Below are 15,450 nucleotides of genomic sequence, written 5' to 3' on the forward strand. Positions count from 1 at the left end.
TATTATATAGAGAACTTATTTGTGTGGACCCCAGGAAGAGTAGCTGCTGCTTTTTCAACAGCTATTGGGGATCCGAATAAAATACCAAATACCAAAATCTGACCATAACCCTATCCTCCTGATACCTGCTTACAAGCAAAAACTAAAGCAGGAAGTATCAGAGACTCGCTCAATACGGAACTGGTCAGATGACGCAGATGCTAAGCTACAGGACTGTTTTGCTAGCACAGACTGGAAAATGTTCCAGGATTCTTCCGATGGCATTGAGGAGTACATCACATCAGTCACTGGATTCATCAATAAGTGCATCGATTAATCCCTGTGATGTGGTTAATTAACATATGCTATCACGACTCAGAATATGACCCAGATGCAGACACGGGAGGCGGATAATACAGTTCTCAGATGATTTATTAGAAACACGGGGCAGGCAAAGGGCAGGTTGAGGGCAGGCAGAGGTTCGTGATCAGATCAGAGTCAGGAAGGTACAGGACTGCAGGCAGGCTCAGGGTCAGGGCAGGCAGAATGGTCAGAACCAGGAAAAACTAGGAAACAGAACTAGAGAAACAGGAAGGCGGGAATGAACGCTGGTAAGACCTGACAAGACAAGACGAACTGGCAACAGACAAACAGAGAACACAGGTATAAATACACAGGGGATAATGGGAAGATGGGTGACACCTGGAGGGGGTGGAGACAAGCACAAAGACAGGTGAAACAGATCAGGGTATGACATATGCTATATGTGCTTCATGGATAAAGACACGATTTTGTATCTGGCTCTTCTCCATTCCCAGGTGAGTTCAGAGTGCAGAATGTCCACCCTGAGGAGAATGGGGAGGGCTCCAAAGTGAAGGTGAGAGTCCAAGTGAAAGCAAATGTGATAGTGGGTGTGTGTCCTCGGCAGCTGTATCAGGTGATCACCGTTGGTGTGGTCAATTCACTTTTCAATTCAGGAAATTCCCTTTATGAATGAAACAATGTTTTACTCCCAGTTCATTAATTGAATTTCAATTTAATTCCTGAATTTACTGAATTGAAAAACAAATTGACCCCTAACCTTTCAAGCAAGATCCTGGAATCTGAGCCTAATGAGAATGTCCTAGAGCAGTGGAGCAGCCCCCAGTACCTATCAGAAGACCTGGATGACCGGTACCACATCCTCTCTGGGCCCCATGTCAGGGTAGGTCCATGGCCCAAGACATTTGGACTTTTTGGGGGCCAGGACTGGGAGGTGGAAACACAAAACACTGGTGACACTGGTGCAAAGCTTGCCAGTGGAAATGCACCGTCAGTGTGATTGACTTGCTTTGAATCCAGGTCCCTTGAGTGTCACGACTGTGTTAGCCAGTCGAGCTAAAGCCTTGGCAATAACAGCAGAAATAAGCTACAGTTTAATGAAGGTCATTCGGATCCTGTAGGTATAATGCTATACTTGATCTTTAGAGAGCCATGACTTTTAATTATGGACAAAAGATGCAAACCCCTGGGCAGAATTGAGCCAAACTGGTTGAAATGATGTAATAATCATGTAATTTCAAACAATTTATGTAATTTCAGACAATCTGTGTAATTTCAACCAGTTTTGCCTGCTGGTAATGTGCTGAAATGTAATAGCTAGTTCCCAGGGGACTGTGCTTCTAGGACTAAATACACACAACTAACAGCAGTCATATCCAGCATGTGGTAGACAAAGAGGTCCTGCCAACCCGACTGTGTGCCTTCCGAGAAGAGAGTTTAGTTTTCTTACAAATCCCCCTACTCCTATATGTGTTTATATCTATCTCCCATAACAGAAACAATTGACAGAAAAAAGGAAATGGTGGGAAACAAAAACTGTCCACTGATATACAGAAGCGTTCTGTAGGGTCAAATTTAACCAATCATATCTATATAATAATTTTGATTAATTTGTTCTTCTGTTGTGTCTGTTAGTGTTTCACATGTACAACAAACATTGACTTTGGACATTTCTGGGATAAGTAACACATGGTTTTGACTGCTGCCGGGGAAAATGATCATACAAAGACCAGCTGCAGAGAGAAAGGTGAAATGCTAAAACCTCTGTGGAGGAATGTGTGTACTACCTCAGACATGTCATGCCAAATAGTGTCTCCCTGCCAAAAAGTGTCCCCTAAGTGTCACAATGGGATTCGATGAGTTCTAGCTTCTGTTGCTAGGGCTGTCAAAATTGCTAAGTTGTGACCGGCCTACGTAATGAACCAAAGCGTCCGTTGGTACCGTCTGCTGGTTGCTTGGCTCTATTTTACCTGGTAGCAGTCATGTAGGATGGATTTTTTTTTAAATATCACATTTACATAAGTATTCAGACCCTTTACTCAGTACATTGTTGAAGCACCTTTGGCAGTGATTACAGCCTCGGGTCTTCTTGGGTATGACGCTACAAGCTTGGCACACCTGTATTTGGGGAGTTTCTCCCATTCTTCTCTGCAGATCCTTTCAAGCTCTGTCAGGTTGGATGGGGAGTGTTGCCTCACAGCTATTTTCAGGTCTCTCCAGAGATGTTCAATCAGGCTCAGCCTCTTGATGGCCACTCAAGGACATTCAGAGACTTGTCCCGAAGCCACTCCTGCGTTGTCTTGGCTGTGTGCTTAGGGTCGTTGCCCTATTGGAAGGTGAACCTACGCCCCAGTCTGAGGTCTTGAGTGATCTTGAGCAGGTTTTTATCAAGGATCTCTCTGTACTTTGCTCTGTTCAACTTTTCCTCAGTCCTGACTAGTCTCCCAGTCCCTGCCACTGAAAAACATCCCCACAACATGATGCTGCCACCACCATGCTTCACCGTTGGGATGGTGCCAGGTTTCTTCCAGATGTGACGCTTGGCATTTAGGCCAAAGAGTTCAATCTTGGTTTCATCAGACCAGAGAATCTTGGTGCCTTGTGGCAAACTCCAAGCATGCTGTCATGTGCCTTTTTACTGAGGAGTGGCTTCCGTCTGGCCAATCTACCATAACGGCCTGATTGCAGAGTTGGTTGTCCTTCTGGAAGTTTCTCCCATCTCCACAGAGAAAACTCTGGAGCTCTGTCAGAGTGGCCATCAGGTTACTGGCCACCTCCCTGACCAAGGCTCATCTCCGCTCATTTCTCCCCTGGGCGGCCAGCTCTAGGAAGAGTCTTAGTGGTTCAAACTTCTTACATTTAAGAAGGATGGAGGCCACTGTGTTTTTGAGGACCTTCAATGCTGTACACATTTTGTGTACCCTTCCCCAGATCTGTGCCTCGACACAGTCCTGTCACGGAGCTCTACAGACAATTCCTTCGACCTCACGGCTTGCTTTTGGCTCTGACATGCACTGTCAACTGTGGGACCATATATCGACAGGTGTGTGCCTTTCCAAATGATGTCCAATCAATTGAATTTACCACAAGTGGACTCTCAAGGATGATCAATGGAAACAGGATGAACCTGAGCTCTATTTCGAGTCTCATAGCAAAGGGTCTGAATACTTATGTAAATAAGGTATTTCTGGTTTTGCTTTGTCATTATGGGGTATTGTGTGTATATATTTTTTTTATTTTAGAATAAGGCTGTAATGTAACAAAATTTAGAAAGAGTCAAGGGGTCTGAATACTTTCTGAAAGCACTGTATTTACCTCAGCCTGCCTAGTCAGCTAGCCAGCTAGCTAGCCCGCTAACCAGACAGTTTTATTTAGCTAATGTTAGCTAGCTAGCTAACTGTTATTGTATGAAGTACAATTAAGTTCGAAGTAATGTTTTCATCTTATTAGCTACCCAAAACTCATTTGAATAGCAGAATTGTTGTGGAAAATCAGCCTTGTTTGCATAGCGGGGATGAACGTCATGTAGGCTGTAATGATCTCCGAAATTCAAATCATTAGGTCCCAACACCATTGACATAGCAACGGACGCTAATAGTTTATCGAATCCCATTGTGACGCAGGGAGGGGACACTTTTTGACTAGGGGACATTATTTGGCATGACAGGGCCCATCTGATGTTCTTGAGCACTGAAGTATTATAACACTATCAGTATCAACACTATCAGTATTAACGCTAGTAGGAATTCCCAATCCACTCTTAAAAAAAAGAAAGAAATGCACCAGAATGGTACAGCCTGTTGGTCTTACAAACATTCAATATCCACAAGACTGAATCTATCTGTACAAAACCTCATTTCAGATTAAACTTGCTGAAACATAGACATTAGTAGACGTTGTAGTAGATTCGTTGCCAAGAGGAGTGATCACAATGCACGTTTGTTCACATTTTTCAGGAGCTAAAGGGACTCTCAGAGCTGCTGACTGTGACAGATAACTGGCTGTACGAAGGAGAGGACGAGGACAAACTGACCTATCTGAACAAGCTGGCTCAACTACAAGTAGGACATCACTAGTCAACATTTACCAACACATAAGCACATTTGTTTGGAACCAATTAACGATGTGCCCCAGATTCCATTTACTAATTGCCTTGGCATGTTTTGATTGTCAATTAATTTGATCAAATTTACCCGAACCGAAAAACATTATGCAAGCGTTATTGTCTAGCTGACTACATTCCTCTCGCTCATTAGCAGTCAATGTAAATACAGTGTGTTTTAATTGACCTGCATTAAGCTGTCATCTGGCGGTATTAGGCACGGCCGTCACAGGGCATCAGTGGATGATAAGTAATTTGACTTATTAGAACCCTTCTCTCCAAATCCCTTGATGGACTTAATGCAGAGAGCAATCACTAATTTGCTGCTTCTGTACCGAGCCATACGATGAATCACTGAATGACTCCAAAAGCAGCGATGTAAAAAATGAAATCAAATTCTCTCTCTCTTTCTCTTTCTGCAGAGAGTGGGTGTGCCTGTGGAAGACACATACCCGGAAGCTGAGAGGAGACCCAGGATGTTGGAGGAGCTCTCAGCAAGAACAGCCTCCACTCTCTTTAACAGCCTCCACTCTTCTGGGAAGGCTTTCCACTAGATGTTGGAACATTGCTGATATGGAACATTAGCCACAAGAGCATTAGTGAAGTCGGGCACTGATGTTGGGTGATTAGACCTGGCTCGCAGTCGGCGTTACAATTCATCCCAAAGGTGTTCGATGGGGTTGAGGTCAGGGCTCTGTGCAGACCAGTCAAGTTCTTCCACACTGAAGAAGAAACAGGAAAGGGCGTTCCTCAAACTGTTGCAACAAAGTTGGAAGCACAGAATTGTCAGGAATGTCATTGTATGTGTAGCGTTGAGATTTCCCTTCACTGGAAGGGGCCTAGCCCGAACCATGAAAAACAGCCCCAGACCCTTATTCCTCCTCCACCAAACTTTACAGTTTGGAACTAGGTAGTGGGTGTTGCTTCAGCACTCGGTGGTCCTGTTCTGTGAGCTTGTGTGGCCTACCACTTCGCGGCTGAGCCATTGTTGCTCCTAGACGTTTCCACTTCCCAATAATAGCACTTACAGTTGACTGGGGCAGTTCTAGCAGGGCAGAAATTTGACGAACTGACTTGTTGGAAAGGTGGTATCCTTTGCGGTGCCACATTGAAAGTAACTGAGCTCTTCAGTAAGGCCATTCTGCTGACAATGTTTGTCTATGGAGATTGCATGGCGGTGTGCTCAATTTTATACATCTGTCAGCAATGTGTGTGGCTGAAATTGCTGAATCCACTAATTTGAAGAGGTGTCCACATACCTTTGTATATATAGTGTTTGTTGGATATGTTATAAAATACATTTATACTTCAAATATGAACCAGTTTAGTAGCTTTTTCTGTAAACAAAATTACATACTGTTCAAAATTACTTTGTGCCCTACTTTGTGAGACTGCTTAATGCTGCTTTATTGTAGCAGTTGTATACCTTATCTGAAATACTAGTGACTTCAATTTTGGATTTTAATTAGTTATTTATATCTACAGTTTGAAGGAAGTTGCTAATTAGCATGAGTGCAATTGCTCACTAGCATTAGTGCAATGAAATAAAATATGTACTAATATTTAATATATTAATAATATTATTCTGGTAGAGCTCAGTTGGTAGTGCATAGCACTTGCAGCGCCATATTTGTGGATTTGAGACCAGTAAGAAAAAAGTATTAAAATGTATGCACTCATTACTGTAAGTTGCTCTGGATAAGAGCGTCTGCTAAATGACTAAAATGTAAATAAATTATTTGATTCCCCCTATACAGTATTATGATAATCAGCTACAAAGGGGTATTTGGTTTCACATCTTTGTATGTAACACAAGCATGCAAACATTCACACTTAAACAGTGAAGATAGTTGGGGAGACCGGGGTTGGTTGTCACAGTGCTTATTATGTGTAATATTTTCAAGATAGAAATGTGTGTCCTCTATAGGAGAGGTCATTCATGTGATCAATTCAGGTCAGGTTCATAAAACATTGTGATGAGAAGAATATTCTCATTTTTCACAAGCATATTCATCCCCTTCTAAGGGGTGGTTGGGGTTGGTTGTCACATTGTGATGAGAAGAATATTCAAATTTTTCACAAGCATATTCATCTCCTTCTGAGGGGTGGTTGGGGTTGGTTGTCACATTGTGAGAACCATCCCCATTGTAACAATGTACCCAATAGGCTAAATTACCTTGAAAAGACGCCTAGAATACAGATTTGTCGTATGTTGAAAAGATGTGTATATTTCACAAGTTTGGACAGCACAGCACAGTACAGTCCAGTAGAGTTTAATTCAACAGATTACAGTGCACTAGAGCAAAGTAGAATACAGTACAGTACAGTTGAGTTGAGTTTAATTCAGTAGAGTATATTAAAGTGCAGTATAGTGCAGTACAGTACAGTGCAATACAGTACAGTTTAATTCAGTATAGTACAGTACCGTAGAGCAAAGTAGAGTACAGTAAAATTCAGTAGAGTACAGTACAGTACATTAGATTACAGTACAGTTACATTTAATGTGCTGTACTCTACTTTACTGTACTGTATCCTACTGTACTGAACTGAACTATACTCTACTTTACTGTACGCTACTGTACTAAATAGACTACTGTACTGTACTGTATCCTACTGTGCTCTACTGTACTGTACTATACTTTACTGTACGCTACTGTACTGAATAGACTACTTTACTGTACTGTATCCTATTGTGCTCTACTGTACTGAACTATGCTCTACACTACTGTACTGAATAGACTCTACTGCACTGTATCCTACTGTGCTCTACTGTACTGTACTGAACTAAACTACACTACTGTCGTGACGTTGTATTAGTTAATGTGACGACTGTTGCTCATCGAATGATTAACGGTTTATAATTGCGTGATTAAATGAATTAAGCAATGAATCAAGCAATTATCAACTCATTAACCTGGGGTACCATGGGAACATTATTTTGATTGAGTTTCTATTTCCCAAATTAACTCAAAGGATATCAGAATATCGATTTTACAACAGTCGCTAAATTAATCAACCTCTTGTCTCATGTCTGAACGTCGCATAATCCGGGAATCTGCACGAACCCGGGCTACACCAATAAGTTTACCACACCAATCTTAGTTGATTATTTATTTACTAGCAAGCTAAAATGATGATAAAAATACACATACACAAAACACAGTCTAGCTATTGATTAGGACTTAGTATAACGGGCCAACACACTATGGCACGTGTTACCCAAAATTGGGATTTAAAAGAGAGAGAAACCAAGAAAGTACACGAGAGAAATATACATTTGGGTTCATTTGACAGCCATGCTTATTTAAACCTAGCCTTGCCCCGAACTGCCGCTCTTATGGGTCAGAATATAATGATGTAATTACGTGTTGGAGGTCTCAGGTGGGAAGCTCCGCGTGTGTTGTTTAGGCTTCTCAATGACGCACTTCTCCGGCGCAACTCTCTGGTTGTCCTCACGATGTCAGTGTCCTTCTTGGCTAAGTGCTCTGATCCCTCGCCCTTGATCTGAAAGGGGTCTTCTGAGGACAGACAGCTCTGTAGCTCAGAGCTCACAGCTTCGGACTCGAACGGTGTAGATACCACGATTCAATGGAGAGTGGAGGCTGGGTGGTTCGGCTTGAATTCACCCGCTTAGACACAGCTACTCGTCCGTAGCTCGTGTAGAAAAAGATTTCTTTGTCTTCAACCTTGTGTTTCGTTTTGGGGTTCGTTGACTTTGTTAGACCTTCGCTGCAGCTTGGGGTCAATTAGTCTCCTATGTTAATTCTTCACTCTCCTGTCTTATACCCTCGGGTCAGAAGTGGGCGTAACCGCCTTAGGGCAATTCTCTGGGCGGACCAAGTTAAGGGGCAAGGCCTAGATTTGACTAAAATCCTATTTTAGACACTACCTTCACATCTCATCTTTACCAAAACATTCTCTTTGATTTGGATATTTTCCACACAATGTACAATGTATAAACATCAGGCATATACTGGGAAAACTCTTAAAGGTACAATGTTTTCATAATAACGTAATCTCTTAACCTTTAATAACAATACAAAAGTTACATACATTTTCATATTCCACCTCTCGTCATGACCACCATTGTGGCTGACGGAAACCATTGTTCCAAAGTCCCTTTATTGCATGTTTAATGTTCTGAGGCCAGTTCTCCATTGTGAGGACAAAGGAATTTCTCTGTGGCCTAAGGTTTATTATGGGCGTGAGGGGTCATAAAACCCCCACATCTTCAGACCCCTAGATCTCTCCTCCTCTGTTGGGGGTTTGGGAGATAATCTGTAGGGTGGTGGTCTCCTGTACCCTGACCTGATCAGGACAGTCATGACACTACTTTACTGTATGCTTCTGTACTGAATAGACTACTTTACTGTACTGAACTGTATCCTACTGTGCTCTACTGTACTGAACTGAATTACAGTGGCTTGCGAAAGTATTCACCCTCTTGGGATTTTTCCTATTTTGTTGCCTTACCACCTGGAATTAAAATAGATTTTTGGGGGGTTTGTATAATTTGATTTACACAACATGCCTATGACTTTGAAGATGAAAAATATTGTGAAACAAACAAGAAATAAGACAAAAAAACAAAACTTGAGCGTGCATAACTATCCCCCCCTCAATTAGATTAAGGTCTGGGCTTTGACTAGGCTATTCCAAGTCATTTAAATGTTTCCCCCTAAACCACTCAAGTGTTGCTTTAGCAGTATGCTTAGGGTCATTGTCCTGCTGGAAGGTGAACCTCCATCCCAGTCTCAAATCTCTGTAAGACTGAAACTGGTTTCCCTCAGGAATTTCCCTGTATTTAGCGCCATCCATCGTTCCTTCAATTCTGACCAGTTTCTCAGTCCCTGCCAAATAAAAACATCCCCACAGCGTGATGCTGCCACCACAATGCTTCACTCTGGGGATGGAGTTCTCGGGGTGATGAGAGGTGTTTGTGCCAGACATTATGTTTTCCTTGATGGCCAAAAAGCTACATTTTAGTCTCATCTGACCAGAGTACCTTCTACCATATGTTTGTGGAGTCTCCCACATGCCTTTTGGCGAACACCAAACATGTTTGCTTATTTTTTTCTTTAAGCAATGGCTTTTTTCTGGACACTCCTCCGTAAAGCCCAGCTCTGTGGAGTGTATGGCTTAAAGTGGTCCTATGGACAGATACTCCAATCTCCGCTGTGGAGCTTTGCAGCTCCTTCAGGGTTATCTTTGGTCTCTTTGTTGCCTCTCTGATTAATGCTCTCCTTACCTGGTCCATGAGTTTTGGTGAGCGGCCCTCTCTTGGCAGGTTTGTTGTGGTGCCATATTCTTTCCATTTTTGAATAATGGATTTAATGGTGCTCCGTGGGATGTTCAAAGTTTCTGATATTTTTTTATAACCCAACCCTGATCTCTACTTCTCCACAACTTTGTCCCTGACCTGTTTGGAGAGCTCCTTGGTCTTCATGGTGCCGCATGCTTGGTGGTGCCCCTTGCTTTGTGGTGTTGCAGACTCTGGGGCCTTTCAGAACAGGTGTTTATATACTAAGATCATGTGACAGATCATGTGACACTTAGATTGCACACAGGTGGTGTTTATTTAATAACTAATTATGTGACTTCTGAAGGTAATTGGTTGCACCAGATCTTATTTAGGGGCTTCATAGCAAAGGGGTGAATACATATGCACGCATCACTTTTCCATTTTACTTTTCCATTTTACAATTTTTTTCATTTCACTTCACCAATTTGGACAATTTTGTGTATGTCCATTACATGAAATCCCCCCCAAAAATCTATTTCAATTACAGGTTGTAATGCAACAAAATAGGAAAAACGCCAAGGGGATGAATACTTTTGCAAGGCACTGTATACTCTACTGTAGACTACTGTACTCTACTGTACTGAATAGACTACTTTTCTTTACTGTACTCTACTGTATACAGTGCTGTCCAAACGTATGAAACATAGATGATTGGTTCAGATTTGGTCCGGTCCAGACCTGCTTCTCAAAACTGTTAGTCATGCGACTCCGACTGAGAGTCAGCAACATTCACATATACACTCCTTATTTTCAACACAAAATTGACTTAACACAAATGTTCACAGCTTTAGTTTTTTCACTTCATCAAAATGTTAAATATTCATCCAAATATCATATGTTTACTGTTGTTTGTTAAAATAAGCATTGATATGACGATTTGAGTTGAGTAAGAACTACAATGTCAAAGCAAATATGTTGAATTGATTTTTATTTATTTATTTATTTGTATTATGCTAGACAGAAATAATGTTCAATAAATAAAGGCTTTACTTTTTTCAAAACTTTTGTAAATTGGTTAGATTGTTGCTGAAAAACAAATAGCAAACACTGTTACAACCAACCCCATACTGTGTGACAACCCCAGGATGATTCACAAAACCTTCGTAAAAAGATATTTCTTCTTAACTGCCACTTTTTCCTTAACTATAGATTTAAGATGAAAGTTAAGCCAAGTTGCTATTCTTCGAAAAGGTTTTGGGGAATTTTCTTGGGCTATTTCTTATGTTTCTCAGGGCTAGGTCCCTTTTTTCTCCATTTCCGCCTGAATGACGTGCCCAAAGTAAACTGCCTGTAGCCAGGATATGCATATAATTGGTACCATTGAAAATAAAATACTTTGAAGTTTGTATAAATGTTACAATAATGTAGGAGAATATAACACAATAGATATGGTATGAGAAAATCCAAAGAAAAACCAAACCGGATTTTCTTTTTTGGAGAGACCATCCTCTTAGAAATGCAAGAAAAAGGTCATATTGTGAATTCCTATGGCTTCCACAGGGTGTCAGCAGTCTATGCACTCTATGTTCAAGGTTTCAGGCTTGTAACTTCAAAAACGAATAAGAAATAACAGTTTTAGTACAAGGACACAGTCTTGGAAATCCGTGTTTGCGCTCGCCACGAAGAAATTACGCACCTGTTAAAATCAGTTTCCTATTGAACATACTTCTTTCAGAAATAAATATTATGGTTTGATTACATTTTAGGGTATCTGAGGAGTAAATAGAAACGTAGTTTGACTTGATGAAACAAAGTTTAGGGGTAGATTTTCAGATTCCTTTCTCTGCAAGTTGAACAAGTGGATTACTCAAATCGATGGCGCCAACTAAACAGACTTTTTGGGGATATAAAGAATGATTTTATCTAACAAAACAAAACTACATGTTATAGCTGCGACCCTTTGGATGACAAATCAGAGGAAGGATTTTCAAAAAGTAAGTGAATATTTAATCTTTGCATGTGAATGTATGAAACCTGTGCTGGTGGAAAAATATTTTGACTTGGGGCGCCATCCTCAAAATCACATGGCATGTTTTCGCTGTAATAGCTACTGTAAATCGGACAGTGCAGTTAGATTAGAAAAATTTAAGCTTTCAGCCGATATAAGACACTTATATGTACCAACATGTTTAAAATCCATAATATTTATTTGAATTTATTTGAATTACGTGCCCTCCAGTTTCACCGGAAGTTGTCCAGATAGCGGGACCCATTAAGAAAAAAGTTAAGAAGAAATTTGATTCTAGAAAATAAGGTTCTTGGAAATGTTCTTAATTCTAAGACAGCTAAACCCTTGTCTTAAACTCAGGGCATTGAGAGATAAAGCTCATGAAAGGAATTGAACATGTTTAATTTACTCAAACTTTATCTGAAAGTTTCAGTATTGATTATTTTAAACCCAAGAACATGTTTTAGAACAGTAATCTCAGTAAAAAATATGCTAACATGATTGCCATTGATAGCTAGCTAAAACGGTAGCCTAGCAACAAACATCTTAAGAAGATTTGTAAATAGATATTTGAGAAGTTCGTAAGAAAATCATTCCATCTTAAGATATTGTTGAGGAATTGCACTTACGAACTATCTTATTTACTTTTTTTTTCTTAAGAAGCTTCTTACATTTTTGCTTAAGAAGTGTTTTGTAAATCTGGGCCCAGGTTGTCACAAGTGGACAGAGAGTGTTTAATGGCTTATAACTCCATGTTGGAATAATATATGAGGATAGAAATGTTCCCCATTTCAACCCAAGACCTTGGTCTTAATCTTATTGAAAATAGTCTTGTAAGATATACTGGTGCTGAGAAATACACAAATTAGTAAAAAGTGTGACAACAAACCCCGGTCTCCCCTAATCAATCCAGGACTGTGCAACTCTTTAAAGTTGTGCAACAGCTAACATTTCAGCTCTTCTGATTACTTGTGATGGTGTTGTAACTCCTCTGTCCTTGAAGCATGTTGAGTTCATGGTGCACAGGACCTATGGTCACAGTTTGAGTTCCTGTTACAATTGGGATCTTATTGGAATTCAGCCGACTCCTGTTCCACAAAGCTGGACATGAACGGATCTATGCCAGCCAGGGAAAGATCAGGCCTCTCGCAGGTGGTCGGGGTGTCGACTATATCAAAGTACTTGAGAGTGTGGTAGGCCTTGGGTCCGCCATGATTGGGTGGCTTGTTAGTATGCTTGAATATTTCATGTCGGAGTCTGAAATGTGAGAGATAGCAAACAATTTACTGCCGGCAGAAATGTATTTATTCACATGGCGTGTTCTGAGCCTAGACCTGTATCTGCTTGCCTACTATCTACTGCATGATGCGTGTAATGTGGCTCACTCACCGTTTACCATGTTCTTCTGTGTAACAAGAGGTTTTCATCTCCTCCATGATGTCTGTGTCGCTGAAGGACAGTGGAGGGTGTCTAAGCTTGCTGGGCGAGTTGGACTGCAATTACATTTTGAAAGAGGCAGATCAGTAACATATAGAGACGAGAGAGAGACAGAGAGGGAGAGAGAGGGTGAGGGAGGATGAGAGGTAAAGGAAGAGAGAGGGGGAGCTTGACAGAGGGGGAGCAAGAGAGAAGTTGAGAGAGAGATGAAGAGATAGAAGTAGGGAGAGCTAGAGGGAGAGAGAGGGTGAGGGAGGATGAGAGGTAAAGGAAGAGATTGACAGAGGGGGAGCATGAGAGAGAAGTTGAGAGGGAAAGGAAGAGAGATGAAGACATTGAAGTAGGGAGAGCTAGAGGGAGAGAGATAGAGAGGGAGAAAGAGAGAGGGACAGACAGAGAGAGTAGGTGAGAAGGAGAGGAGAGAGAGTGACAGAGAGAAAAAGAACATGAGATAGAGGGAGAGATGCCAAATCAGCCCTGTACATGCACATTTGCCCTGAACATTCCACTTTGGCAGCGTTGATGAAGACGCTCGAAAATGACCTTTTTTTTACGCACCTTTGGCTCGGTGCTAGTGGCCTCAGAGTTGTCAGCGTTAATGACATCGGACACTCTGGTCTCTCCCTCCAGGATGCGGTGAGCTGGTAAGCTCAGAGGGTCGATCAGGATCTCATAGGGAACGGCAGGATGCTTCCAGGAGGAAGGGGTGTGGATGCTCCAATTGTCCCGCTGCCCAAACGTCCCTAAGGAGAAAGAGACAGAGAGAGAGAGAGAAACAGTCTCCATTTGTACTTTAAATCAGTTACTTTCAATCATTTTTACTTTAAATTGGTCAGGGTTGAGAGTTAGAAAAAACTGCAGGTACTGTATATAAAGAGAAATGATGATGTTTGTGCAAAGGAGGAGCTGTAGTAGAAAGGTAGTGTTTAACTGATCTAAACACCATAATTATAACAGTGGCTATTATTGTCACAACCTGATCTGTTTCATCTGTCCTTGTTATTGTCTCCACCCCCTCCAGGTGTCGCTTATTTTCTCCAGTGTATTTATCCCTGTGCTTCCTGTCTCTCTGAACCAGTTTGTCTTGTATGTTTGTCAAGTCAACCAGCGTGTTTTTTCCCATACTCCGTTTTCTATTCTCTTTTGCTAGTCCTCCCGGTTTTGACCCTTGCCTGTTTTCTGGACTCCATTCCCGCCTGCCTGACTATTCTGCCTGCCCTGACCTCGAGCCTGCCTGCCCTTCGGTACCTACTGGACTCAGAACTGGTTTTGACTTTCTGCCTGTACACAACCATTCTCTTGCCTACCCCTTTTTGGATTAACATCTAAGACTCCAACCTTCTGCCTCCTGTGTCTGCATCTGGGTCTCGCCTTGTGCCCTGAAAATTATAGTCTATTCAAGGGAAGCATCTATCCCCAAAGCACATCCCTATCTACTGAACATTAATCTTAAAACATACATCATAAAACTTGTATACAGAGTAGGAGTAGACAACAGGACATGTGATTTTACCCCTACCTATGAACTCTCCACAGGCACTCCACAGGCGCACAGTGCAGTCTATAGACGAGGTGAGCAGTACTTGGTCATTGTCAACAATCTGCAACCTGGACAAGATAGTAAAAGGATGGGAGGGAGTTAGCAAAATGAGCTAAATGTGAAGCACAATTTTGTTTATGTTTGAGAGGATGTTCCCGATTAGAAGGAGCTGCACGTACCCGGTGATTTTGCCAGTATGGGCACGCCAGTAGTTTTCAGCTGAATAAATAAAGTTGCTTTTTTACTTTTTTAATTCATAGATCAAAATAAATCATTCTGTCTTTTGATCTCTTCTTATCAGACCTGTTCTAACGAGTTGAAAAAAACAATCTTACCTCTCGGTGGGGTTCTCTCTGAGCCAAGAGCGTATGTCTTTATGTCATAAACATAGACATAGCCAAGTTGGTCAGCCGCATACAGTGAGGTGTCTTCCTTTGTCACTGCCAGTTTAGTGATCAGCTGCTGGAACCTAGACTGAAGAACATATTCTTTTAGTTACACTTGGTTCAAAACGTTCACAAAAAAGCCTCAAACATTTTATAAATATTGTACATAGGCTACTATTAATAAATAAGCACAATCATTTATAACGTTAGCATTACAATATGCATTTTAAGCATTTACTACCGTTACTAATATATTTCAAAGCATTTATACACATTGAGTAATAATTTATAATTGCTTGTTCAGGAAAGGTACTATAATAAAATTGTGTTATTGCTGGTTTCTAGAAAAATCCAAAGGTTTTAACATAAAAAGGAGCAGATGGAAAGTTGCCATGGTAACACATACTGCCTCGAAGTTGGCCAATAATTTCCCAC

At 41.2% G+C, this 15,450-nt stretch overlaps 1 non-coding gene across 1 annotated transcript; it reads right to left on the bottom strand.

The window, feature by feature from the left end:
* Nucleotides 1–10,619: 10,619 nt before the first annotated feature.
* On the bottom strand, nucleotides 10,620–13,829 carry LOC106580697 (uncharacterized). The gene is made up of 2 exons (XR_014381779.1): nucleotides 13,648–13,829; nucleotides 10,620–13,145 (listed from the first exon to the last, which is right to left on the bottom strand). It is a non-coding gene; the product is annotated as an uncharacterized LOC106580697 (transcript).
* Between the last annotated feature and the right edge of the window lie 1,621 nt (nucleotides 13,830–15,450).

This window comes from Salmo salar, chromosome 20 (assembly GCF_965601325.2).
Source record: "Salmo salar chromosome 20, fSalSal1, whole genome shotgun sequence".
In the NCBI taxonomy this organism is placed as follows: domain Eukaryota; kingdom Metazoa; phylum Chordata; class Actinopteri; order Salmoniformes; family Salmonidae; genus Salmo; species Salmo salar.